This window comes from Pseudonaja textilis, chromosome Z (assembly GCF_049901715.1).
Source record: "Pseudonaja textilis isolate UNSWEBS1 chromosome Z, rPseTex1.2, whole genome shotgun sequence".
In the NCBI taxonomy this organism is placed as follows: Eukaryota; Metazoa; Chordata; class Lepidosauria; order Squamata; family Elapidae; genus Pseudonaja; species Pseudonaja textilis.
In genome coordinates, this window is record NC_142008.1 from 99325025 (window position 1) to 99339343 (window position 14319).

The 14319-nt window shown below is 40.2% G+C and overlaps 1 protein-coding gene across 14 annotated transcripts in view; it reads right to left on the reverse strand.

Annotated features, from left to right (window-relative positions):
- Window positions 1-14319, reverse strand: part of SPOP (speckle type BTB/POZ protein) — a 98873-nt gene that overhangs the window by 21694 nt on the left and 62860 nt on the right. The gene's annotated exons all lie outside the window — the stretch shown is intronic.

Sequence of the window (14319 nt, forward strand, 5' to 3'; positions counted from 1 at the left end):
GTGGGCAGCAATGTATTGCGCTGATTCTCTTCCATCCTCCTGGGACAGTTCCAATTGGTGTTGATAGAGAGTTAGAACTCCGGACTATGGCCCTTCTTTGTGTGATGCCTCAGAGATCTGTTCTGTCTCTCTTTCTATTTCAATCAATCAACCAATCAATCAATTTATTACAGTCTTAGACCAGAGATCAGAATAAAAACACTCAGTAAATATACAATTAAAAATTCTAGTATAAAATAATAACTAAAATCTATAATAAAATCCAGTCTGTCAATTTTACATGGTCTAACTATACTAAAATTACAATCCATAAACTGTGTGGCCCACTGTAGGCTCAACGCTAAAAGGGAAAGGACTAAGCAGTGTAAAGGATTTGCCACGTTTGTTATGTAACATAAGTATGGTGGAGAAGACATGTGTTTGTGACAAATCCCCAGTGCTGCTACACAGAATCTTGCTACCTGCACGGTAGTTATAGACTGTTCATCCTTAAGCAGCCACTTAAGATAGGTAGTATTAGAGCGGCCAGAATATCTAGCAGTTACTGGCGTATGTTTTTGCCTAACCTCTGGGTAAAAAGAACATCTAAGGAGCATGTAACCCACAGTCTTCACCTCTCTGAGCTGCAGGACAGAGTCTTTCTGTCAATGATATACTTTTATACTTGCCGTATAGGATGTTCGATGGAAGTACATGGCACTGTGCGAGCGAAAATGCTTTCCAGTGGTTTGCTGACACCAACTCAGGGGTCTTGACTCTTGGCAACTTTAAGCCTGGTGGACTTCAACTCCCAGAATCCCCTAGCCAGCAAAGCTTATGGAAAATTCTGAGAATTGAAGTCAACCAGGCTTAAAGTTGCCAAGGTTGGAGACCCCTGCACCAACTGACTAAGATAGCTGGCAAGAGCAACTATTTAACATTTCCACTTCTATTTAACATTTACCAGAGGTGCTAGATGAGATGATACATTAGTTTGGGGCAGGGGTGGGATTCAAATTTCTTAACAACCAGTTCTGTGGGTGTGGTTTAATTTGTAGATGTGGCCTGGTGGTCATGTGACTGGCTGGGCGTAACTTGTATGTAAATATTATAAATATTAAAATTAACTCAGAACACACCATGTATGTAAATATCGATTTTTTTATTAAAAAAGGAACAATTTTTACCCAACATCAAGGCAAAGCAGGTAGGCAGATTGAGTTGCTCACAGAAGCACAGATTCACTCAGAGATCTACCATTCTGCAATCTGCTACCTGAGTCTGCACTGAAAAATAGAAGCTTCAGTCCTAAGGAAGGTTCAGCTCTGCTTTTAGATTAGCTAGAAAGCAAGAAATCCAACAATTTCCTGCTTTCTAACTAATGGCACAACAGAACAGTTGATAGTCGGGGTGGGGGAGGAGGAAAAATAGCAACTTACCAAACGTAGGCAATTTTGATGGCGTGCATGCCAGGTAAGGAGTGAGTGGGCGGGGGAGGGGAGGGGCCAGCCAGTGGCATGATTTGCTTTTTCTCTGAATTACACAGAATCGGAACAACCGGTTCTATAGAACCGGTCCGACCAGATAGAATCCCATCCCTGGTTTGGGGTGAGATATCATCAGTATGCAAATAACAGCCACTTTATATGTTTTTGAGTGATGTTATTGATGTCCAATCTCAGTGTCTGAAAGCTGTTGGGGACTGGATGGGACAAAATGGGCTCCAGCTCAACCTAGCAAGGCAGATGGGTATTTGGATCCTCCAGAAACAAGGTTCTTTCTTTTTTCTTGGGTGGGGTTGCGGCATCCTGACAAACCCGATGTGCAAGCTGGGGGTCCTCCCAGGCTTGCAATTCGTTCTCAAAGAGTAGGTAGCGGCTATGGCTAGGAGGAACTTTGCACACCTTCAGGTACTATAGCAGTTGCACCCATACCTGGGCTAAGAGACCCCGCCCATAGTAATTTATGCCCTTGTAACCTTTTATTTAGACTACCACAACACACTCTACATGGGGCTGCTCCTGAAGAGTATTCTGATGGGCAATGAATGGAGATAGATATATGGGCACTTGTCATATTCTGGATGATTCTGGATGAGCTGCACTGGTTACTGATATGTTTCTAGGTGTTGGTGGTCATCCTAAAGGGCTTAGGATCAGGTTATATCAGGGATCACTTTTTTCCAAGAGTCTCTACTCATCCAACCCAATCTACCAGAATAGGCATGCTGCAGATCTCATCAGCCAAAGTGTCGGCTGGTAGGAACTAGTACAAGGGCTTTTTCCTGCAATAGCCTCTTTTCTATGGAATATACCTTCCTTCAGAGATTAGAATGGCCTTAATTCTGTTAAACTTTCTGAAGGCCCTAAAACCTATATTCCAGAGCCTGGAGTGCTGAATGAGTTAAAGTTTCCTGGATGTATTGTTAATTGGCCAAGTATCTCACTGCTGTGTATATTTATTTTGAGTGTTTTTACTGTTTATTGTTTTAAAAGTGTTTCAGTGTTTTGACTGTAATATTTTTGAATTGTAAGCTGCCCAGAGTCATTGATTCATATGGGAGGCTATAGAAATTAAACAAACAAATACAACATGAATTTAGCATGCCCAGCACCCTGTGCTATTCCTTTAGTAACTGGGGATGGGGGAAGAGCTACCTCTTCACCCTTTACATATTGTGTAAGGGATCCTTTTCCTCCTCCCTGAAGACCTCAAAATCACTTCTAGAACTGCGGAGACATCACAGCTGCTTAAGGCATCAGACTGAGATCAGCTACCTTATCCCTGAAGGTTATCAGTTTCTGCCTCTCTTTGTTCTCCAAGGTTATTGGTCTTGGAATGAATTTACTTCCAAAGAACTACCAGCTGCTGCAGAATCACACTACAGTAACTTTTGACCAATGAAGAGACAGACAGACATTTATTTAGAGCAATACCATTACTGCTTATGTTACTACTTGTAAGTTGCTATTTGTTATGATTAATTCTTAACTTGTGAGGTAAATTGATTTTTCGTTATAAAGAAGCATTGATGTTATCAGTCAGGAGTCTCCTGTGCTTGAAAAACTAACTTCATAAAGCATTTGCAATAAATTTACAAAATTTGCACTAAACCAATGCAATTCTATTAAATATTGTAAAAATAATCCTGTAAAACAAACGAAGGTTTAAAAGTGAGAAATCCAGTATAAAAAGTAAGTAACAAGGAAATCTTACTGCATATAAAAAAAGGGAAAAATGTAATGGGAAAATTCTACAATTTTAGGACACCAAACTGATCCCCACTTCTGGTGTCTGCCAGTTTTCAATTCAATCAATTTATTAGTCTTAGATCAGAGACCAGAACAAATAAAAACATTCAGTAAATATATAACTAAAAATTCTACTATAAAATAATAAATAACTAAATTCTATAATAAAATCGAGTCTGTCAATTATACATGGTCTGACTATACCACAGTCACAATCCATAAACTTTGTGGCCCGTTGTAGGTTTAAAGTTAAAGGAAAAGGACTAAGCAGTGCAAGAGGTTTGCCACATTTGAAATATAACAACTATGGTGGATAAAACACGTGTTTGCAATGAATCCCCACTGCTGCTGCGCAGAATTTGGCCACCTGCACTGTAATTATGGACTGTTGTGTCTGCCAGTTTTATCTTCAGGCATGTCTGATGCCTGTCTCAAAAAATATATGGTCATGGAGACTAGAAGATGAGAGCTTCAAAAGATAGGACTAACATTTAATGGATGGATCTTTAATGTTATCAAATCAAAACATATGTAAATGTACTTTAATATTGCCACAGTCTGACCCAAACAAATATTGCCATAGTCTGACCCAAACAAATTTCCACTCTGCATTTAACCACTCTGCAAAACAATAAGTAAATCATAATAGACATCAGATAAAACATTTGAAACCTTACATGCTATTTCCAAATACTGTAGTTCCAGTAAAGGCAATGAAGCTGGTGAGAAGCATTTTGGCATCTAAAGGTAACATCTAGATCTAAGCATATAACCAAAATAAGATTCTGAGTTTTGAAAAGAAAGAACAGCCCATTTCAAATAAGTTGTTTATATCTTGACTATTCAGTGCACAGTATGAAATTAAATTGCTGACTGCACAATGCTTGCTATGTCAGGTGCTTTAAAGTATTCATCCTGTTTACTTTCATAATTACCCTGTGAAATAGGTCATGATTATTTTCATTTTACAAAACAGAACCTGAACAGGGAGGAAGTGCTTTCAAAAAAGACAAATAGGGATCCAACAACTTTAACTTGACTGTTCTATAGTCAATTTCAGGGAGTCAATAGAGTTCCGCTTTACACTAGAAGTTTCTGTTTTTCCAAATGTAGCCTCTTGTTCCTCCATCAACACCTTTGCTGCTAATGAGGAGGCTGACTACAGATGAAACTTGATGGAAGATTCAGTATTTGATTTCACTACAGGATGAATTTAGTGATATCAGTGAAAAAAAACGTTTATATAAAACTGAGTTTTGACAATTGCTAATTTAAATACCCTCATGAAAAAACGCATAATTAAAAATGGGTATCTCTCAGCAAACTGCAAAAAATAAAATTAGTGTCAACTAACAGAAGGTGTTTAAAAACATAACAGAACAAATCTGCACATACTGTAGCGAGTAAGCCAATAAGAGTATTATCAATACAACTCTGTATTGCCAAAAGAAAACTGAATAGATTTTTCAAAAGGCAACAAAGCTTTCAGAAACTGCAGATATCAAGATTAGCCAGCATAGAGAGATTAACATGTTCCCTCCCTCAGAGGGGGGGAGGAAGGGGGGGGGGAGAGAGAGTTTATATATACTATTACATTAGGGCATCAAATTACAACTTTGAAAGAATCATTAATTTGATTTTTCCTGTGGAAAACACTTCAAAAGCAACAGTCCAAGCTTTTATGCAACATTCTGATATACAATTAGAAACAGAACTTGTATAAGCTCCGAGGTTAATCTCCTTCTACATCCAAGGCTCCAAGTGTTTGATGGTGCTGATAAAGAGTTCCAATCATGACTGAAAACAATTCTAATACATATACAGTACAAAAAAACTGATGCCCCAAACTAAGCCATAATGTTTATCTGACTTTACCTTAGTGATTATTTGATTTTAACTTAGCATTATAAATGAAGTTGGCTTGTTTTAAAAAAACATAGTTAAATATGCAATGTCAAAGCCAGTCACCAACAGCAACTTGGATTGCAGCCCTAAAATTCTATAGCATTGATAATGTTTACCAGCAAAGATGGAGCTGCAATCAAAAACATTTGGAGGGCAAATAATTGCGTATATTTGAACAATATTTTATATCTGGACACAAAATTCACAGAACAAACTCTAGATCAAGAATGCAGTTATATTCTCTATACTTACATACTTTACTCATTTATTACGGATACTTTAGTCATACAGGCTTTCAATCTGAGGCATTTATGCCAACCTGAGTGGGACCTAATTGCAAAGCAACTTGATGGTCTCTGTACCAGGCTGAGCTGAGAGTCTATATGATCATTGTATTTTATTGTTGACAGAAAGGATGATTATGTACTAAAAAAGAACCAGCACATCTTAAGCAAGGAACAAATGTAAGTCTTTGGTACTTGACATAAAAAGTAAATGCTTATTTGATTCATATTTGCTCCCTTAATTTTTCACTGTTGGCTTTTACAACCATACAAAAACAACTTCTCCAAAATAGCACCTAGCACTTAGCCTTATATACCACTCCGTAGTGCTTTACAGCAGGGGTCCCCAACCACTGGTCCCCGGACCAGTACCAGTCCGTGGATCATTTTGGACTGGGCCGCCTGCTTTGCTTGGGTGCCATCTTGTTTCGAAGTCTGCCCTCAGCAGCGCCAGTCGGCAGCCTGAGGGAGAAAGGAACGCGGGGTGGGGAGAAAGCTCGCCTCAGCGGCTCTGCCACAAAGCGCCTCTTTCCGCCTGGGGAAAGGGATCAAGAGCGAAAGCGAGGGAGAGGTGTGTGAGCCAAAAGCTGGAGTGGGGTAGAATGAAGGGGCTCATATCCCGATCCAGACCCCTCGCAGGAGCCCCCGAAAGCAGCCCTGCACTTGTCCGGGGTGCCGGAGGGGTGCCGGGGCCATGGCTCGGCGGCAGAGCTGTCAGCCGGGGGAGGACAAGGGTGCGCGATGAAAGGCGCCGGGCGGAGGCCAAGGCAGTCACCACCCGAAACAACTGGGAGAGGAGAAGAGAAGAGAGTGAAAGAGACGAGAATCCTAAAACACACAGGGCAGAATGTTGCTTTAGCCAAGCTACACAGTGAATATCTACTAAAAGTTTGACTGGTTTAATATGGATTTATTCCCAGGTAATTGAAAGTCTTATTTCAGCTGGAAGAATTCTAGACAATGCTCTGCTTGCCAATGGGTTGCAGCAAAATGGGGCGAGAGAGATACAGAAAGAAGTGGCCTCTCCAGGTATTTGGAATGAATCCCCGGAATTCCTTATATGCCTGGATTTCTGAACCTCAACAACTTTAAAATGTGTAGGACTCTCTGAATTCCCCACACACCTTACAATTGTTGAGATTGTGGAAAAGCTGAAGACCATATGGGAGATCAAACCCATCCTAAATGTAAAATCTGAATTGTGGATTATTACTTTACAAAACACTTTTGGAGAAAACATATATTTTTGCCAAACATATATTTTTGTTTGATCATGATCAACTGAATCATGATGACTTTATTGGAGTCTAGTCTTGCATTTATAACATTTTTAGTAATCCTCCAACATTGGTTAATTTTAGTGAGTTGATAGTGTAATAGTAAATAAAATAAAAATAAAAAATAATTTTAAAATAAATAAATAAATAAATAACCCTGGCTGGTCTTTGAAAAAGTGTTCCTGCGTGAAACTGGTCCCTGGTACAAAAAAGGTTGGGGACCGCTGCTTTACAGCACTCTCTGGGTGGTTACAATGTCAGCGTATTGCCCCAAACTATCTGGGCCCTCATTTTACCAACCTCAGTAAAATAGAAGGCTGAGTCAACCTTAAGCCCCGTTATGATTGAATTCCAGTCTGTGGGCAGAGTTTGCTTGCCATATTGCATTCTAACCATTGCACCACCAGGACTCCTCATAGGGTGTGGAAGAAGAGTGTTCCTACTGTGCAATGCTCAGGGCTATTTCAAACACAATGGCTTACCCACCTTCTCTGTTCTTCACATTCATCATCCATCGATCCATATACATGTAAACAAGTATACCCATTTATTCTTCCTCATTGACACCAGGCTATCAATTCATAGTCTCTGAAAGTGCAGTATAGGTCCGTTTTTAAAAAATGTAATAAAATTCAGATTTCAAAGTAACTTATATGCTAGGCCCATTCTGAGTTGGGAGCATGAGCTGGAAAGTCACCGAGGAATTGAGAATTAAGGGTAATTGCAAAGAAAGATAGAATATGAGGAGCCCTCCTTTACATATGAGATAAGGGAAACAATTTGAACTTGAATGAGAGGAAGTTAAATGATAGGGCAATGTATGGATTTTTCCATGTAATTTCACTATTTTAAATTATAGTACAGATTCTGATTGGGGTAATATTTTTAAATTTAAATTGATCCTGACAATGAAAAAAACCCAGAAATGTAAAATATTAGATTCCATATCTACCACTGTATTGTTTCAACTGATAAAAGAACAGATTATAGAAGGCAGTATTTTCAATATTAAGCAAAAATCAAGAACATAAAGCATAGCCTCAAACTGACAGAAGGAAAATTCAGAAGTAATGTTAGAAAGTATTATTTCACAGAAAGAGTAGTGGAAACTTGGAATCAACTTTCAGCAGAAGTAGTGGGTCAATCATCAGTAGATGAATTTAAATGTGCTTGGGATAAACACATGTATAGTTCCACAAAAAATAAAAATAATGATTAAAAGAAAAATCTCAAAAGGCAGACTTGATGAACCACTTTTTTTTTTCTGCAGTCACGTTTCAATGGGTCTATGTTTCTAGATTTCATTACTAAAAATCAGGATTGGAAAAATATGTGCTAGTCTAGTTTGCCAGGGCTTTAGGCACATTGGAATTTCCAACTCCAACCAAAATGCTGCCCTGCTATATTGTTGTCAATTAGCCAACAGAATTCCCTATTTTTATGCCGTGTTTTTATTCTCCTTGCAAACTGACAACAAGCTTCAACTACTATTTCCAGCATAGACCACTAGGCTATGCATAGTTCACAGTCCACCCTAGTATCTTAATCATCCTACTCAATTTTTTTTCTTTAAATATGTAGCTATCTACTTTAAATTAAAGGTGCCATAATATAACCGATCCATTAGACACAGAACCAATAGCTTGGCAAATGTGCTCCTTGACATCATCTTGCCACAATCCAGGAATTTAGAACATAAGTACAGCATGTAAATAGTTAGTAGACCTTTCCTATATTGGTAAAGCTAATTATTTATCTATAACTGGAATTCTTTAAGGGTCACTTATGGATTTATACATACAAGTATGCTCCTGGAAAGAGGCTGCTCAGAAGCTACCAGAATCCAACCTTCCTTGCATATGTGACTAGAGATTGCCCCTTCTGGAATACTCAGTTTCTAAGAGATCCACACAGCAGGAACATATACATCACTAACATCATAAGGCAGGGGGGCAAGATGAATGAATTCACAACGATCACTTGAAGTATTTCAGTTGCAAAAATTCTCATCACAATTTTTGCAATTCAACAGAAGGAATAACGATGGTATCTAGTTTATTATATGAAAAGTCTCATAGTAATAAAGTGATATTTTAAAAAGGTCTGTTGTCTCAAACACTGTATTCTTTTGGCAGGAAAGACAGAGATAATATCATTGACTGCAGGTAGATGGTAAGCCAAAATAACTGTTTGGCAAAGTTCAAGTAGATAATACCACAAAGGAAGACTTTATTTTTGTGCAATTTGACAAAGGTTTTATTTATTCTCAGTTGTGTAAAAAGCTTTTATAGAGGCCTTGCAACAAGCCAGGAAGACCTCCTTTAGTTTGGCTGTCAAGACTTTGAGACAAGACCAACTTCAGTGTTTATTTATTTTTGTGAATTATATCCAGTCTTTTGTATAGGAGCTGTACTGAAATGCTAATTAGCAATAAAATAATGTTGGGACTCTCCACACGTGGTTCTGGTTGCTTTTGCCTGACATTAATTTTGGCTTGATCTTTGTCTCCAGTTTAGTTGAAGAGTCTACCACAGGAACTCAAAGTGCATGGCATAATGCCCCCTCCATTTTCCCCCCAACAGTCTTTGAAATAGATTTGATTGAGAGAAATACAGAGAGAGGATACACTAAAATCTGGGTCTCTGAACTCCTGGACCAGTATCTTAATACGTGGCACGGCTCACAAAGGCACCTGATACAGAAAACAGTGTGAACTGAAGTCTCCATTCATGAGTGACTGATTGGGTACAGTTGAGCTGATCAATCAGAACACTTATGATCTATTGCAGTGGTTCCCAAAGTGGGTGGTACTTCCCCCTGGTGGGGGGTGGGATGCCTTAGAGGGGGTGCTAAGAGGCAAGGGGGGCAGCTGGGAGTGCTAAGAGGTGGCAGGGGGGCACTGGAGGAGGGCCCTCGCAGGGTGCAATTCAGGGGTGGAATTCTACTGGTTCATTACCATTCCTGGTAGTTTGGAGAACTGGTAAAAAGGGCCCCTGGCTGGCCCTGCTCCTCTCTGCCCGCTCCTCTGTTCCCTGCCCAGTCAGTCCTTATTGGGCATGCGTGACATCGTGCGCATGTGCAACAATCGCTGACGGCCACAGCGATGCATTGGAGAAGCAGAGCAAGCAAAGCCAGAGGTCGGTAATTTTCATTGCAAAAAGCATCCAGATGCCTTGTGGGGTTTTTTCAGTGCAGCTGAAGTCCAGCTGCATAGAAAAAAAACACATGGCAGCTCAGGCATTTGTGACAAGGGCAATGTGGTCTGGCGGGGAGCTCAGTGATAACAATGGCTTAGCCTTGGCTTGCCTTCCCTGGCAGCCAGCCGTGGGAGGAAGGTAAAGGCACTGCCGTAATATGACGAAAGAGGCAGTCATGGGGAAGAAATGGGGAGATTAAGGGCCGGGGCCTCTGAAAAGGGAAATGGGGTGGTGCAGGATTAGCCCAGGTCTTTGTCAGATTAGGCCATGACTGCCTGAGCAGAAAATAGGTAGATAGGTTAAGGAAGGGATTGGGGGGGAGAGGGAACGAGAAAAAGAGAGAGAGAAAAAGTGAGAGGGAAAGAGAGAAAGAAAGAGAGAAGGAACAGACAACAAAGTAAAGAAAGAAAAAGGGAGAGGGAAAGGAAGAGAAAGGAAGAAAAGGGATAGGCAAAGAAAGAAGGGGAGTGGAAGGAAGGGACAGAAAGAGAGGGGGAAGAGAGAAAGAAAAAGAGAGAGAAAAAAGAGAGAAAGAGGGAATGAGAGAGAAAGAAAGAGGGAGGGAAGAAAAAGTGAATGGGATAGGGAGGGAGGGAGCAAGGGAGGGAGCCAGGGAGAGAGAGAAAAAGAGAAAGGGAGAAAGAAAAAGAGAGAAGGAAAAGATAAGAAAGAAAAGAGAAAAGGGAAAGAAAAAGGGAGAGAGAAAAGACGAAAAAGGATAGACCAAGAAAGGGGGATGGAAGGAAGGGACAGAAAGAAAGAGAGAGAAAGAAAGAAAAAAGAAAGAAAGGGAGGGAGGGAGGAGAAAGTGAATGACATATCTAATCGAACCATCTGCTCCAGCAGGGTTAGAAGGGAGAGAGAGAGAGAGAGAGAGAGAGAGTGTGTGTGTGTGTGTGTGTGGCTGTCAAAACTCCAAAAACAGGTCAAGTAGCTCTGGGGAGGTCAGTCATAAATTAGAACACTTTCTAAGCAACCAGCCATTAAGCGAGGACCACTTACATTTGGTTTGCCAGTCACATGACCGCCAAGCCAAGCCCACCCAGTCACATGACCACCAAACCATGCCCACAAATTAGGCCATGCCCACGGAACCAGTTATTAAGAAATTTAAATCCCACCCCTAGATGTGGGGCACTGAGGATGAGTTTGTAGCACCAAGGGGGCAGTGGACTGAAAAAGTTTGGGAACCACTGATCTATTGTCTATAATCTTTTTGGGCTCCTGTGCCAAAAATTGTGCGCATGCTTGCACGCTCGCGCTCATGTGCCAGCACCCAGAAGGCAATGCTCACCCCCATGCCCCCTAAACATGCGTGTACAATCCCCCCATCCCCCACCCCCTTACTGCATTGCACCTCACAGCTGATTTTCAGCTCGTTTGACGCCTTTTTTGGCCTCCCATAGGCTTTAGGAAGGCTTCTGCAGGCTTTTTAGGACAAAAACCAAGCCTGTTTCGTCACTTCTGGTATTTCTGGAAAACAGGAAGTGATGAAACAGGCCTAGTTTTGGGCCAGAAAAACCTGCAGACGCCTGCAGAAGCCTTCCTAAAGCCTCTGGGGGGGCCGAAAAACAGCTGTGAGGCTCATGCATGCGTAGTGAGGTAAGTTTGCCTGCGGCTCCTCTGCTGGCATAAATGGCTCTGCATGCCACCTGTGGCATGCGTGCCATAGGTTCACCATCACAGGCCTATAGCATGCCAAAATAAAAAATGGAATGAGGAATACATCAGAGCCACATTTAAAAAGTGAGATGTAAAAATGAAGCATATTTTACATCAATTTGTTTGTTTACTAGATAAATATAGCATTGGCTAATACATTCTGGGCAGATAGATCTCAGAGGAAGCTTTCAAAAGCTTTAAGTGGCCTCAAACAATTAATAGATCTAGCCCACTGATATGCTGCAATGTTCCCAGAACAGAATAAGCTCCTTTGAAGAAAGATTCCCTTCTTGGGTATAGAAATATCAGTAATACCAGACATATATCAGAGAGGGAAACACAAAGATGCAGCCAAGCCTTGAAAAGATTATATATGTTAATTATTGACATAAAGCTGGAGAAAGATACAAAACTATCTGATAACTGAATTTAAAGGCAAGGTGTGCAGGTAACCAAATTTGTAAGGGGCAAATCTGAAGGTGGGTGAAATGGTTGGAAGTCAATACAGTCCTTCCTTCTGTTGTTGAGAAGATAAACATGGTAGAAGGAAAGTGATTGTCCTAGAAACATAGACGTTGCTCCTCAAAGCCATCAGGTTTCAACAAGGAACTTTATTGAAGGCTTTGTGGAAATTCAAGTACACTGTTCTGATGAGATTATCTTCATCCACATGTATATAAACACTTTCAAAATCTCAAAGGGTTTGGTCACACAGGATTTATTTTTGTAGAATCCATGATTTTTTCTTCAGAAACACTTTTTCCAGCAATTTATATAGGACATACTAACCTAACCAGCCTGTAATTCCCTGGGTCTCTCCAGGTGCCTTTTTAAAAACTAGTGCCACACTGACTATCTTCCAGTTCTCAACCACTTGAGAAATATTTCCCAAGCAACCATTTTTAGACAGATTGTGAAGCTAACAATTGCCCTGCCGATTCTCATTATAGGACCAGTTCAAGATTCTACAGTTACCATCATCTGCTTCAAAAGAAACCTCAGGTCCTCCTCAGTAAGACTTTCTTGGATGGGATGGATTTTATGTATAAGAAATAGAGGGAAATAGAAATGACAGAACTGTTACATTTTTTATTTTGTTAATTGCTTGGGACTAAGAGATAAAGCAGGAGATGGGGAACATATATCAACGAAAGGGGATTGGAAGAGATTTGATGGGAGGCTGGAAATTCAGATCCTGAAATGAAAAAGTGGGCAGGATACAGGCTGGCTTCTCTTCCTTTCAGATGGCCTCCTAACCTGGGAAGTCAAAGCAGGACACCAATCTAAAGGCAGTGCCTTGTAAGTTCAAATTCAGCTGCTCATAAAAGATGCTTATCTAAGATTTAATCATGAATGACAGCACTGACTTGCTTTATGGAGATCTGGCTGAGTGAAGAGGGAAGAAATAACTTTCTAGAGATATTTGGAATCTCCAATTCATCACTCCACCTACCCACCCACCCACCCTTTTTTTAGAATTTCCCTCTTCTTATAGCCAAAAGGTGAAATTTGGAAATGCTAGGAGTCTGAACATAATTGAAGCTATAATAGTTTTAGAATCTGCTGCTTAATAACTTGCCCCAAGGACTGCCTCACAAGTGGATGAATTATTGCAATGAGTCTGTTTAGCAAATGTTTGCAGGATAGCAGTTTGCTGCACATTCTTTCTGAAAGCAGAACCAGGATAAAGGCTGCCCATCCAAAGAAGGAATTGTATTTTTTTCCCTCCCAGACTTAGCCTAGCAAAGCAAAATAAATGGAAGCTTGTCACTTGATCTCCCTTTCCATTGACAAACAAGTCAATCAACAACTATTAGGCACAATAACTAAAGGAACTTGAAAGTTCAGAGGCAACACCCAGATACTAAAGACAAACAGTATCCAGCTAGTTCCATCAAGACCCGATAGTTGTAAGCTTTCAGGCCTTGAGCTGCTATGGATAGAAACTCTGGCCTAATTCAGCAACATTTACAGGATGTGGATAGCAATATGCTCAACTTTTATGCAACTATTTCAACAGCAAGAGAATCTCCTTCAGTTCACTGCTTATTCTGCAGACAGAAGATACAGTTCTTGGTCTCTTCATGTCACTATTTACCTGTTAGATTGCTCATCAGATTGGTTCATAAGACTACCTACAGATTCTATCTTCTAATGACCACTCCAATTATTCTCCTTTGCGGGTACAATTCTCACAATCCTAAAGGAGGAGGAAGGAAAGTCCTTATTTAGGAAAATGGTTGCTTGACTCTCAACTGGTATTAATAACTATTGGCTAGTGTCCAATAGTTGATACTTAGTCAAGGTAAAAATGTATCGCTCCAGCTGCTGCTCTCAGATGAAGAGATTATCTTGATCTTTCCCAGTTTCAGTTTAGATTTGAATATGGCAAGCAGATGTGCCCTTGAATATGTTGTTGAAAAACAAAACCAGATAAGAAAGGATTCTGGAAATTTTAGCAGCTTTTGACCAGGACCTGTTACATTGTACGAATATATGGGAGGTCTTCAGTTTTTCTGTATTTATCTTTCTGGGTGTAAACAGAAAACAAAAGACAATTTTCTCTATACTTTGTGAAACAACTTGTGAGGTTCTATCTTCAAGGCTCTATCTTGCCTCCACATTATTTAACATCTAACAAAGTAACTAGGAAAGATCAGTTGAAGATACTGGTCGTCAGTATGCCAAAAGCACTTTGGTTTATTTTTCCTTATATGTGGATTCATAGCTGGAAATCTCCAAATTCCCAGGCTCCAAACTACAA